The sequence below is a fragment of the Sabethes cyaneus genome, chromosome 2, assembly GCF_943734655.1.
Source record: "Sabethes cyaneus chromosome 2, idSabCyanKW18_F2, whole genome shotgun sequence".
Taxonomy (NCBI): domain Eukaryota; kingdom Metazoa; phylum Arthropoda; class Insecta; order Diptera; family Culicidae; genus Sabethes; species Sabethes cyaneus.
This window is the reverse complement of record NC_071354.1, coordinates 23,420,774-23,434,879: the sequence shown is the minus strand read 5'-3', so window position 1 is coordinate 23,434,879 and position 14,106 is coordinate 23,420,774. Positions and strand designations below refer to the sequence as shown.

Genomic DNA, 14,106 nt, shown 5'->3' with positions numbered 1-14,106 from the left:
ACCCGAAAAATATTTGAACCTGCCGGTCGAGCGGCGCGGGTTGGCCGACGACAGGTTTGGGTGGGTTTAAATTAAAACCACATCGTTCAAACGACGGAGCGTATTACTATCTTAAAGCCACCGAGTCGTGTCGTCGGTGGTTTGGTGACGACGATAGCAGCATGTTTGCGGATCCCCAAATTCATAACCCCCAAGGCGATAAGGATCACGCCCTCGTCGGCGTGATGAATTGAGCGGTAAATAAACAAGAGAAATGTTTTAATTCCGGTAATCAACTGCTCGTTAAAGAGACCTGTTTTAACGTAGAAAACGCAGTTGATTTTGGAATTTATTTTATGCAGTAGAACCGTCAGCACTAGAAGCTACCATGTGTGACGAGATCTTTATGGGGAGAACATAAAAAGACGTCACTTTAAAGAGTAGATTTATTTTATGGTCCTACTTCAACTATGCCGTAGGCCGTAGTGTAGAGAAGAAAAGGAAAGAGCTGAATTAAATTGATTGACATAGAAAACAAACAGATTAGGCGCAGATTTCGTGTTCCCCCGTGTGTTGGATTTACTGGTTTTTTTTTTCTTTATTCGAGCGTACAAGTGCGAAGACCGGTCAAACGACTGTTTTGTTTTTCATGATTGATTCGGAAGATAAATGTTGACCACTTGAATACGCCAGCGGAACACTAGACAAACGTTTCTGTATTTACCTAAATTGAGAATGGATTAAAGAAACTAGCAGAACTTCTATTTTCGAAGTAATTTCAGAGCTGACATAACTGAAGTGATGCTAGTGTTGTCCAAATTGTGTTATTATTTGCTTGCCAGAAGACCACGTTTTCAGCAGTAGAATATTGCCTAAATTATGCTGTTTGAGTTGAGTTTGAAGCTGTTTTAATGATACTTGATATTTCTTGGAAGTAAATTTGTTAGATTATATCTGAACACGTACTATTTTAACGTCCTAAAAATGGCAAATTGCTTTACATTGAAATCATCGAAATTAGCGCGTCAGTTTGAAAGATTGAAATTTTAATTATCTTTTTTAATAACGCTAGTTTTTACAATTGACGGAGGGAACGGTAGAAAAAAATAATGAAACTAAAGTTGATAGTATCTCAGGGGGAGATGAAAAATTAGGTACGGGAGGGTCATTGAAGCAACGCTTGTTAAGTTTGTATAACATTCCTCTTTACCCAAGCTGACTACTAACTACTAACGGGACGACGAAACTGCACAGGCACTTGCTACTTTCAAGGCACTGCTGTAAGTTAAGGTTTAACTTATCTAGATTGAGCATGCAAGACTTACCCTTGACCTTAGAGGCGACCTACACTTCCGATTTTCCGCCTTCACTTCCCTAGCCTGATACGCACTTGGTGGGTAAGCCTTCAGATAGCTTGCACGTCTGAATCCAATGCACTACGGTCCAGAAAGCCAAATTAGGTGGAAAAAATTGTTTACTCAGTAGTCGTTGATTTTAGACTATTTACGTGTTAGCAACAAAATCTTGATTTAGGATGACGCTTTTTTTGGCATAAGCTATTTTAGGGTGACACTTAAATTAACCAAGATCCAGAAATTATCTTCAAAACGAAACCAGATAGAGCGATATTCACTTCGGCAATTTTATAGGTTGGAGTATTTTGAGTAATATTTCAGAAGACGAAATCCCTCTATGTCGAACCGTTTCCATATTAGGGCGGTTTTCCTGAGTCAAGTTAGGGTGACCCTGCTATTTTGCTATTTTTCTCCATGATTTTTTTATTTTGCATTTCTCGCAAAACACGTCTTCAGATGACTTTTGAGGCTCAATCAGACACAACTTTTGGCGAAAAAATTAACTGGCTATCTACTTTACCTCTACACTTATATTAAATTTTGTGATAAAAATAGGCCGCTTTCAAATGTTAATATCTTAGAAAGACGCAAGCAGAATTTAAATCGGTTGATTGCGTTTGAAAGATCGTGATTTTTTGTGCATAATATCAAAAAATTGGAGAGGGGATTTTTGTCTATCTCAAATAAGGCCATTGTAAATAATTTCAAAAGTTTTTGTCACACCCCCCCCCCCCTCCCCCCCCCCCCTTGAAAACTGGTTTGAAAAATCGGGGGGCAAAAAAATAATTTATAGGATAAAAGTTAATTTTTCTTCATAAAATCAATTCTCTGTGGGTTCTACAGCCTGGAAAACTCGAAAAATGAGTGTGCGAGTTGAGTTTATGCTTCTAGCACGAAACAGAAATGGAAATTCGAACAGCGGAATTTCCGAAAATCGGTCGAAAATTTTTTCTTTCGTTTTTGTCTTTTTTCGTACATTTTTGCATGGAAAACAATAACGTATACATTAAAAGCAAGAATAGATTTGGTTTTCATGTTTAAACCTCAAGTAAAAATGCCTAAAACCATTTTTTTTGCTCGATTAAAAAAATCTTTTTGTATTTTTTTCGCCCCCCCCCCTTCAGTGGCCCAACACCGGAAGGACAAAAACTTTATAGAATATTTGTAATGGCCTAAATCAACTTTGAATATGTGGGGTTTTAACATATTTAAGTATAGAGAAGTAAACGAGTTGCGCCATAACTCCGGAACGCCTTGATTGTTCTTCATCAAACTTGGCGTAAATGTTTCTTGACATAAGTAAATCGGCACAGGGGGTTGACAAAACCGGGGTGGTCGCTAAAAAAGGAAGGGGGAGGTACAAATATGCAAAAGGGGCTGTAATTATCATTTAGACCGTTATAAGTTATAAGTGTGAGTGGTCCAAATCTAAAAGAGAATGTATAAACTTAACCCCATGTTTGTTAACCTAAAAATAAAAAATAAGAAAACTTATCCAATTTAATTCTACTATGTGTATTTTATTCAATGACAGATACGTATTTCGCCTACGACTTGCAGGCTTCCTCAGTGTCTGTTTTCGAACTCACATTGCACGCTTATTGCGAATCTTGAGTAAAATATTTCGATGAAAAAAAATGCCAAAACAATTTTTTTTATTACGAACATACTGCCTCATATCATAAAGTAAGAGCCTTATTTAAGACAACGATTTGCATTACATTGCATAAAGCCAATTATTGTCAACAATCTACTTTCTAGTCAATTTACGTAAACCAACTTGTATTCTACAATCAGGAAGCAAACTGTCGAAAGCAATTTCCACGACAAGCAAATCGATTAATTTGACTTTCACAAGCCTAGACCGGGGCAGGCAGGCAGGCAGTACGGCACCACCCGACAAGGCCCCGAATACGGTTGGCACCAGTTTGCTCGCTTATTGCAACAAGCACAGCGCACTCATCGGGGCAGCAACAATTACACGAAAGCTCGGTCGGAATGACACACAGCCAGCCATGTATCCAGGCCGACCTGGTTCATGCTTTCGTGCTTCCCCATGCTTGCCCCGGTGCCGATGCGCAATCCAATCGTTCGTTCCAGTTTCCGTGATCTATCTGCATCTCGGAATCAGCAGTGTTCGAATAGCTTTCCACATCGTTCTGCGGAGTCTGCGAGTCCTTGGGCATTCTTTACTCTTTGTTAGCATCACACAGCATCGGAAGCAGCATGCCAAGCAGTCCAAGGACGTCAGCATCGAGACGACATTTTCCGATGTTTCGAATGAGACTGTATTTAAGCACAAAAGGACTGCAAAAGAGGTCACCCCAGGCGGAGGCCGAGACCATCGCATTGGAGGTGACGAAACGGGATGGTCATTAGTAATTCGATATCATTTAATATCGACAGACGGTTCAAATATGGTCTGCAGGATAAAATCGAACAAGAAACTCAATTAGAAATTTATGTTCAGGCAATTAAATCATCCATAGTACGGTCTGATTGGACAATCTCCAGGGCACTAGCATGACACAAAACCAGGCCAGAACGTCTACGAAGTGACTTATGCAACACTCTACTCTATTTGCAGCACAATATTTACATATAAACACTCTGGTGCTGAATTCTTCGGCCCGGGGCTAGTTTCGTTCTCGGGAAGCGAAGCATAAATCATACACTTTATGTGAGTTATGGTCAGCGTGTTGTTTACCATCGTTCCACAAATTCTAAAGCACACAGACTCGTTCCAGTCCGTTTCGGAACCGTACTTACTTCTCAAATGGAACAATTTCTTTCCTTCATCGTCATCATTACATGGCATACACCTCTTCTCTCTAGGTATATGGGTTTACTGTAGAAAGTCAAACAAGAATTTGCTCATAGCTAATGTTGGCTTGCGGTACGGTAGTTTCTCTATGACCAGCATTGCCTTGGGTTGGCCCCGCTGCATGGAACCATATTAAATGATATGTCTCAATATTTGCGCTGGAAAATTGAATTAAATATCCATCATGTTACTGCTGCTTGCGTGATTCGAAAGTCATTTGAGTGAAGACCTTCTACTTTGCATTAGAATTTATCGACTCGAAAAACAATCCACCCTAGCCGATACTGCAGCAGCCATTCAGAGATTTTCCGTAAGACGTCCGATGAAGTTTGCATCTCACAATATGTTGCCATGTCCAGTCAAGCGACTGCCAGTTATAGTGATTGAATCCGTCCTCCCTCGCACATTGTTGGTCGTTTGGTTGGGACATTACAGTGCAGTCATCGCCATTTGCGGGGGTGGTGGTGACCTGGCCCTAGCCCCAGCCGCCGCCACCGCCGGGAGTGGCTTCGGAAGAAGGTGGAGGATTTATAGTGATGCTTTGCGGTTATCTGTGTGTACGTTTGTACTTAGCAATACGGACAAAACCGATGGCATGCGTGTAGGTATGTATGCATACATACGGTTTAACACTTTCGACTTTGATGACAAATAAATTCAACCTAAATTAGAGTCAATTGTTTGTCCACACAGCGTCGCACAGAGCTGGTTGTGTCCTCCCCAGCCTATGTGTGCTTGCACGCTTTCTGCCCCCGGTGTGGTTTGTACTTGCAACCGGATTGCTCACAGTGTCGATGCACTTGCGGGATAGTTTATCCTTCAGTTCAGTGAAATGTACGTGTGTATTTTCTGCACTTTATTGTGCTTGTTTATGCTAATCTTATATTTATAATGAACCATATTTCCCTTTCCTTCAGCGGTACAGATATAATAATATCTAATGTTTACAATAAACATTACTCGAGAAAAACTTGCTTTAGAACCGGTATTTACGAGAGCTTTACATTTTGTATAACAAATAAGTAATCGTAAATTGTATGCTGATTGAGAAAAATGAAATGCCCTTATAATATACGCCTCAATTCAATCTATGATCCATGCTGTGACGCTGAGGGAAACGCAATTTGAATAAATATTCCGAAACAGTAGTAACTGGTTACCGGTGGAATATACTGTCTCGATTAGGATTTTTCCTTCAGACCTGAGATTAATCGTTGCGATCATCTCAAGATCATCATGCAAACCGGCTTGCCGCTATGAGTAGCAGTAATCAAATCTCTCAATAAAAATCGATGGTGTGGGTGTGTTGTACCTTGTCGCCTAAGCGTAAACAAGGCATTCAAGGTTGGCTTGACTTAAAAAAACAAAAATATAAATATTTGTACAAATAAAATTCATTCCTTTAACGATTATTCTTTAAAAGATCGTAGAATTTCTAGGTAATTATTATATTGGTTGCCTTTTCCTTTCTTACATAGAGCATTGCAGTGTTACACACTGGTAGGAAAAAAATTGTGCTGTTGACGAATCACTGTTTAAAGACACCTTCCATGAAAGATAATTCGCGATAGTCATCTTAACTCAAGAACGGATTATCTAAAATAATCATTTTTGATTTTTTTGTTACAATTTTTAACTTTTTCCAAGGTCCCCAACAAGGAAAATAAACTTTTAACTAAATGAAGCAAAAACACTTGATGCTCACTTAGAAAAGATGGTACGTCTGACATTTCCTTCGTTACAACAGTGTGCCCAATCTTGTCAGAATCGGTGTAATAGTTTTTGAGGCTAGCGTAAAATCTAACATAGAATAAGCAATCTTGTTCTGGTATTAGTTGAAACATATATGAACGATAGAGAACACGTAGTCGTTGGAAACCATTACGTAAGCTTTGAACTGCCCCAAGGTTCCATATTAGGCCCTATGCTTTTTACTATCTTCATCAACATCGTTATCAAACTTCGTTTTCGTACAAATTATACATTTAGACAGTCGGTCTCGAGGTATGATGCTGGCCTAATAAGCCAGTCGTCGTATGTTAAAATCTCGGCTGGGAGATGCTGTTAGAATCAATAAGATCGCAGCAACTGGCGCTGCAATTGTCCTGTACTCTAACAGCTGGCTGCGAAGTCTGTCGTATAAAAACAAAAGGTCAAGTTTGTATAACGGAATGTAGCACCTAGGCTTTGCTTTGCTTTTGCTTTGCTTTTACATTTAAGCAATTTATACAATTGCTTAGGTATCAGATGGGAAAATTCAGTGGCGACTCGTGGGGCTTTAGCTTACCTGTTCAACCAGCGAAAAATACACATTAATACGTAGCTTTTTTTTATTCTCGCATTTCTATATTTTAATCATAAAACAAACACTAGGGGGTTTCACCCTAGCGCTTGCCATGTTGCGTAAACGGTGTATTTCGTGTATATACTGCCGCAATTCGCATTGCAGTTCCAGTTTCTATGGAGATGGAACTGTTATGCGAGTAGCGGCAGTATAAATACGCAATACTCCGTATTCGCAACATAGCAAGCGCTACGTGAATATCCCTATTTATTTAAATAGCAACTGAATTCGACGGTTTACTTTACCAGCAAACTCGTCTCTGAATTTTAATTACAAACCGAAAACTTTTCGTTCAATTTACCTATTGAACCAAATTCAAGAATTACCACTTTACTGCGATGCGCGCACAAGCCCACATCACACGCACCACAAGCAACAAGCAATATGCGTAAGTTGTTCAATGCTAAAGATGAACGAGTTAATGAGAAAATTTTGCGAAAAATGCATGCCGAATTGCTAACCGCGCTCTTTTCAAATCCCCTTCGTACCAACACATTGTTCCTGGTGCTAATCTCTAAAGCAACGTTCAAACGTCTTGTTGAACATTGCTCATTAACTTCCTAACTAAATAAAATATGGAATCAAAGCGCAGGCCATAGGGATATGTGGTAGTAAGTTGTTCAATGCTGAAGATGAACGAGACAATAAAGCGCCCGCGCTTTCGAGTAAAAGCTGTGTCACATTCTCTTTTTACCTCCTTCGTACCAACACATTGTTCCTGGTACTAATTCAGTATCAAGAATCAATACCAGGAATAATGCGTTGGTATGCTTGTGCATTGAGATCTCTAATAAAGCAACGTTCAAATGTCGTGTTGAACGGTTTGCTCATCAGCTTCGTAACTAAACTAAATTCGCATATTCGCATATGCGTCGGTGCAAACGAAATTTTGTCGAGCTGAATTTTGTTTGCCTGTCCTATGAACAGGTTGAACATGCGGACGAGTCGCCACTGGGAAAATTACGTCAATTCGTGTCGTGTGTTCAAGTATCGGCTAGGCGGTGCTGCTAGATAGAATCAGTAGGATTTTTGCACTGGCCCCGTTGCTGTTCTGTGTTCTGATGGCCGGCCGCGGGGTCTGTCGATGGGGAGGGGTCGGGTCTTGGACAGACGTTTAAGTCCACAGCTTTACTGCACTAGCTCTTTGGTCTCGAGGGTTGGAAGGCGGGTGCGTCCCAATATTTTAAAGCTTCTGTCGACTACCGCGAACGTCCAGGTTGTGCTGCGCTCAATTTACTTTGTATCTTGTATGCTGGGGGGATGAAATATTAAATTTGCCTTGATAAGTTGATAACCATTAATGCTCCGAAATTTGTCTTTCCTATAAGTTAATTTGTGGTTGTTTGTGTTGAAAAATTGATAGCGGGCGCGCGGATGAGGACCGGTGACAGGCGGGGCTGACGAATCCTCCACTTCTTCACTATACTACATTTTACAACTCAAGTACTACAAAAAGTCCAAAGTACATTTACAAATTCGATCTATCATTTTTCTTCTCATCGTCATCATCATCATCATCATCATCATTACATTTAAAGTATGACATTTCGGCCTTTGGTAGAGAGATCTTAGAGACAGTTCGTGGAGTCCGCGCAGGGCCAGAACGCCTCCGCCTGCGGGTATAGGCGTGACGGCTATGCTTGGGGCTCTACCTGTGTTTTAGTGTGCGACATTGCCTGTCTCGTCAGGTAGAACTGATGTTTGTGGTCTCCCTGACACTTTGTTGACTTCACAAAAGGGCCCAGCGCAGAGCTTTATGCGCTATTAAGCGACCAGTTGGATAACCCGAAAAAAGTTTTGTACAATTGCATAAACTTGTCGATGTAACAATCTTAATAGATTCCTCATAACAGAGATAATCGGGACCAAAAACGCCCAAATATGTGCCTAACGTTAAGCAAAAGACACCGCTCTTATAGAGTAGATTGGAAAAGGGTGACTCCATTAGGCATACGAACGCTAGGCATACATTAAACATAATGGACGATAAGCATAATGGTCGATAAGCATTATGTGCGTAAGGCATAATGTGTTGAATGTTAGGCAATCTGCCGTTAATTTGCAAAAGGTCCAACCGACTGAGTTTAAAATAGCATTGCATATTGGGTGAGTACGATTACCTACGAATGGCCGAAACTTAAATGGATTCGAGAAAATATTTTTCGGCTAAATAGAGGTTTGGCCTTTCGTTATTCGGCCAAGTACAATTGCGGTTTAGAGTGACAGTTGAAATTCGGTAATTCGATTTCGGCTATTTGGCATTTGGTACCAGCCGATGAGTCGATGCAAGGGCTAGGGAAAACTAACAAGAGTCGGTAAAACTAGAAAAGCGAGTAAAGCTAGACAGGTGTGATCTCTGTTTTAATGGAAAACGACGTTATGCCAAACTGTTCTATGCAAAATGAATTTATGTTAAATCAGTGGCCCCGGTTTTCATTGTATTGTGAGGGAGCGATGATTGGCTCGATCATCCATTAGGCCTAACGTCCATTATATTATATATCGTCCATCCAATATCCGTATGGCTAAAGGCCGTATGCCTAACGTCGCGCACCCAGGGGAAAACTAGATATACCCCATTAAACATACGGACGATAGCATAATGGGCGTTAGGTACGTTTTGTATCAACTATCCGCCGTTAGCTTGCAAGAGGCCCAATTGACTCAATTTAGAAAAACAGAAAGCGGCTTTACTAAATGACTTTATTTTGGGAAGGATGTAAATGTACATATGATGTAAAAAATGATTAATTTGATGAACTTGAAAATGTCGATACATGAACCAAAAATATATTGGGTTCTATGGATATATTGGCGAGATGGACCTCGACCCAACAACTCTCGACACCCTTACACCAGCGCCACAGCCTTCTATTAGCTAGGCACGGAAGATATGCTTTTTAACTGATTTGTCACTTTGTGAACAATAACTGTTCATATTTGGCAGGGCAGTCTTCGGAGAAATTTATCAAGACTGAAATTTGATGTTTTCTCGACGTTTCGACACTTTGTAGGTGTCTTTTTCAAGTGTTGAAACGTCGGGAAAACATCAAATTCCAGTCTTGATAAATTTCTCCGAAGACTGCCCTGTCAAATATTAACAGTTACAATTAAATCCAGTCGATAAAAAACACAATCTATTTGTTAACAATTTCAAAATACCTAGGTACTAAATTAATTCATTCCAATAGGTATTTTAATCATTTACCATTTTTTTATGTTTAGTGGAGTAGAATGCATTCATGTTTCAATCATGACTTAATTATAATATTCAAATTGATCAAATAGCTGACTTCCTGGCAGACCGCCAACCCAAAGGCAAATAACTTTTTTCCTGTACAATCCAAGGATGCCTATAGGCAAATATTTGACGAATTACACCAGCCAGCATCACCTTGGACGTCTCTCTGCTGCAACGATACGGCCATCCGCAGCATTCCACTTCTTGGACCTGGGACAGCTAAAACGATAAACGTCGTTTCTAGTAGATAGGTTTTTTTCTTCGTGTCAGCATCAGCACAAAAGAAGCAACTCCTTTATTCGCTCTGTTCACAAGCCCCGCAATAAGAGTCAAACAATAAAAGGAGACAAACAGACAACCGGCGAGGGCTACTCGCCGGCGGACGGCGGATGTGCTTTTAGAGTTTGTCACTTTGGGTCCGGGTGCCGAACTTATGGCAGGCATCTCTCATTCCGCTCTGCTGCTACGTACGAAGCAAGGCAGACCTAGCTTTCTACTTACGTGTGTTTCACTTTGATTGTTGAATGACAAGCCGTGGTCCATAAAAGAAGAGTGTAAACTGAATTTACTTTGAGCATGACAGTATAATTTGCCATCAAAAGGATTTACGCAATTTCTCTTTCGCGATGCTGTCGTATGAAACGTATAAAAATCATACATAGTAAAAATAGTTATTTGAGTAGTCTTTAATGGTCCACTTGAATTGAATTTTTTAACTTCATTACATTATCATAGAAAATAAAAATGATTCCCCTAAAGCATTAAGTAGTAAAATGATAGGATATTGAGTAAATGTAAACAGTAGAAAAATTTCCTTAATAGGCACCTCATAAGAGTAAAAAACAACACCCTCGGGTGATGCAGCCAAACACTGAATTGCCATTTTCTCTCGCTTCCGGTTCAACCGGAGTCATCAAAACCGTCGACCAGGCAGAACATCAGTTTCCTTTTATCGCACGCTTCACGCTAATCAAAGTCTCCAACTTGTTGTACCCTCCTCGAGCCCCGCACTGTGAAGATGGGTCGGAACTACCAACTGATGCGAGTCATTGAACCGAAAAGAGTAACCGCGCTGTTGCGTGATTGGGATTGACTCCAACGACTGTCAGTCAGAGTCAGTCAGTCAGTCAGCAATACGGTAGACGACGAAAGAATACGAAAAAGCGATTGCAAACCACGAAGACGGCGGCCACGACGCGGCTTGTAACGCGATCCCGAAATTGCGTGGGATTTTGCTCACCACTAATGGGGCGGAAGACTTAGAAACTCTATAGCTGTGTTGAAACGATTCGCGATAATAGGGAATAACGATGTGAAAATGTTGTGACAGTAAAGTTTGATTGTCGTTCGAATCCTGTTTTGGTCGAAACTAGTCATTAACCGTTTAAAAGTAAAAACTCGAAGTTGTGGTTTTTACGTATCTATTTCTACTTTAGTCTTCGAATTGACATTCATATCGAAATTAACTGGTTCTTGATTAATTTTATTCGCTCGTAACGTTCACATTATGGTAATGAAAATGATATCTTTAGCTTTACTGATTTCGGACACTCTTCTAGGACTCATAATTAGGTTTATTTCAATAATAATTATAGGTTAGTTTTAAGGTAGCTGTCATTTTGTTTTTTCTCTTCTTGTCTATCTTGCACAAAAATCGAACGAACAGAAAGTAGCGAACCCAGATTAACAACAGCGTAACTAAATATAATCGATGTCTTGAAATCTGCCTGTCGAAAAAGCTTTTTCGTTTCCAATCCTTGCCTCTACTGAACCTCTTATAGTTCATCGAGCTCGATTGATAAGAAATATAACTATCGGACGAAAAGAGAAACTCAACTGTCAATCCGTTTATAACGAGCAATTTGATTGATCTGAAGTCGTAAATCAATGTCAGTTGAAATGTCCTTTATATCTTCTAATACAGCATTTAACTTTTGTTTCCAAATCTCACTCAATTTTTTCCATTAGAAACTGCTAAGGTAGCAATAAAATGTCGCATTTCGAAAACAACTCAAAATCATGGTAATGCAAAACTGCACGTGACGAAATTAGATAGAAAAAAATTTGGCGTCTGTGTCGACAACCAGTCAGTCTGCCAAATGCAAATCAACCCAGTGAATGGCCGGTTTGTGCCGGCCGGCCGGCTAACCAGTTGTTGGTCAATGTCGTCGCCGTCGCCGTCGCCGTCGTCGTCATCGTGTCCGCTGGCTTAATGTCAAGGCTAAGCCTTAATTTTCCCCGGCAGCTTAAATCATTGTGATGGTAATCAGTGTTGGACCTACTTCGCCACACCCGTCACGGCGGTTGGTTGGTAGCTAATACAGCGCAGCGAAATGCTGTTGGAACTGGTTAAAGCAGCTGCAGATATTTGTTTTTTTGTTTTGTTTTTGCAACAAATATGTACTAAGTATAAGATAGCAGTAACTATAAATTTTGCAACCGGAAATGCTCAATTTGCCTTTCTGTCGGAGAGTGGGTTAGTCATTATGAACTGCAGACTGTCACTCCAAACAGTTTTTAGACCATTAGTATTAGGATATTAGTCAACCCTTTAATGTTGCCAAAATTTTGGTTAAAATACACTATCCTTTTTAAAAGCAAAAAGCTTGCACTTCGAGAAAAAATGCACTTAGTTGTCTGAAAATATTGTCCTGGCGCTGTATTGTATCAACCGCGCTACCGGATTATTTACGAGCACTAGTAATTAACATTCACGTTGTTATACCGCTGATATATTCATATCATAGCCCTAAAGGCAGTGTGATATTTTTGTTTAACCATTTGCCCTTTCAGGCTGATCCGCAGTCATTCTTTTCATAGTTAACTGCTGACCCTAATGGGCCACCCGCCGTGTTCGATTTACGCAACTGGCTGCGAAGTCTGTCGAATAAAAACAGAAGGTCAAGTTTCGAACACGGAATGTAGCACCTAAGCTTTGCTTTTACCCGGGTATACTTTGCTCCATTGATAGCCACATAACAGAACAACCACTAGAGCTCCGGAATAGAAAGTCTACTAACCTAAGTTATCCTGCTGTGTCGCAATATAACAGCAAATGAGAACTTCATTTCCTGATAAAACTGGGACAGATTCGTCATTAATGGCACTCGGATGGTTAAACGACATAAAAAGGGAAAAATTTATGGTATCTGTACTTGAAAATAATAAAATAAAATAAAAAATCCCGTTGATTCCATTGCCGGTGATAGTTATTTACATTACAGTTATACAACACGCAAACGTAACTACCCTCAATAACAACTTTAAAAGGCAGGAAAATGTATTTTAACTACGTTGGATAATGCTTTCTACCTCGGTGGAAACAATTATTAGAGGACATGCGCGGCGACTCTGATACTTTCATTCATTATTACCGGTTGTCCCATTCAAATAGCCACTCACAGCGTTAACCGGTCCGCTGAGATAAACACAATTAATACTATGTTTTGTAATGATAGCTGTTATGCTCTGTGTTGTATCCTTTAATTTTCCTAGATTTTATCGCCGTTAATTTTATTTTTCTACATTTTGATTTTTATTGCGGCTTTTATAAGCAATGTTGTTCACTAGAATCGATATCAATGTGTAATAAAACCTAAATTGCTTCCGCTCGGTGGCTTTGCGAAACATGTTGAGCGGATGGAATGAGCAGGGTCCGAAACCGTTACTTTATGAGTATGATTTATTTTCAATATCAGCATGCTGTATGACAAAACATACATACTTTATGTAATCTTTACGACTGTAACTGTACGTAATGGCCTAATACATTGCTTTAAAGTATCATTGAAAAGAGACCAATTTACGTCAACTGGGCCAGTTTTATGGTCAGTCGATTCGAATTTTCGATTTTTTTTTGTTTGGCAATTCTGTTTTACGTTGAATGGATAATAAAAATGATAAATGATGATAAAAAGAAACCCGATGATATAAAAATTATTGTGCTCAACCATGTTAAAAATTAAATACCACGCATCTCATGTTTTACCGAAACTATTTCTTGTCAAATATGTGTTTCAATATACAATACACTCAAGTCTTTTTTTACACGGGAGATACGTGGCGTGTAAAAAAACGTTTAAAAAACCGAGTGTGTGTAATCATTGTTTACCTTTTCTCGTTTACCTTTAGGGAATAGTGAGACAAAATAACACCTTCACAGTTGTAATTGTAACTAATTTAAAATAACTCCCAAAACGACTTTTTTCATACAACTGAAAAAGTGTGGTACTGTTGGCGCCTTTCCCCTATCTAATTTCCGAAAAGGAACAGATGCACAATTGAATATTCAAACAAATTTTAAGCGGAATTTTAAATTTGAGATAAAAATCAACTCTCCTATATTCTACCAATTTTCACTTCA

At 39.6% G+C, this 14,106-nt stretch overlaps 1 protein-coding gene across 1 annotated transcript in view; it reads left to right on the top strand.

The window, feature by feature from the left end:
- Positions 1–14,106, top strand: part of LOC128734896 (protein unzipped) — a 164,130-nt gene that overhangs the window by 62,131 nt on the left and 87,893 nt on the right. The window lies entirely within an intron of this gene.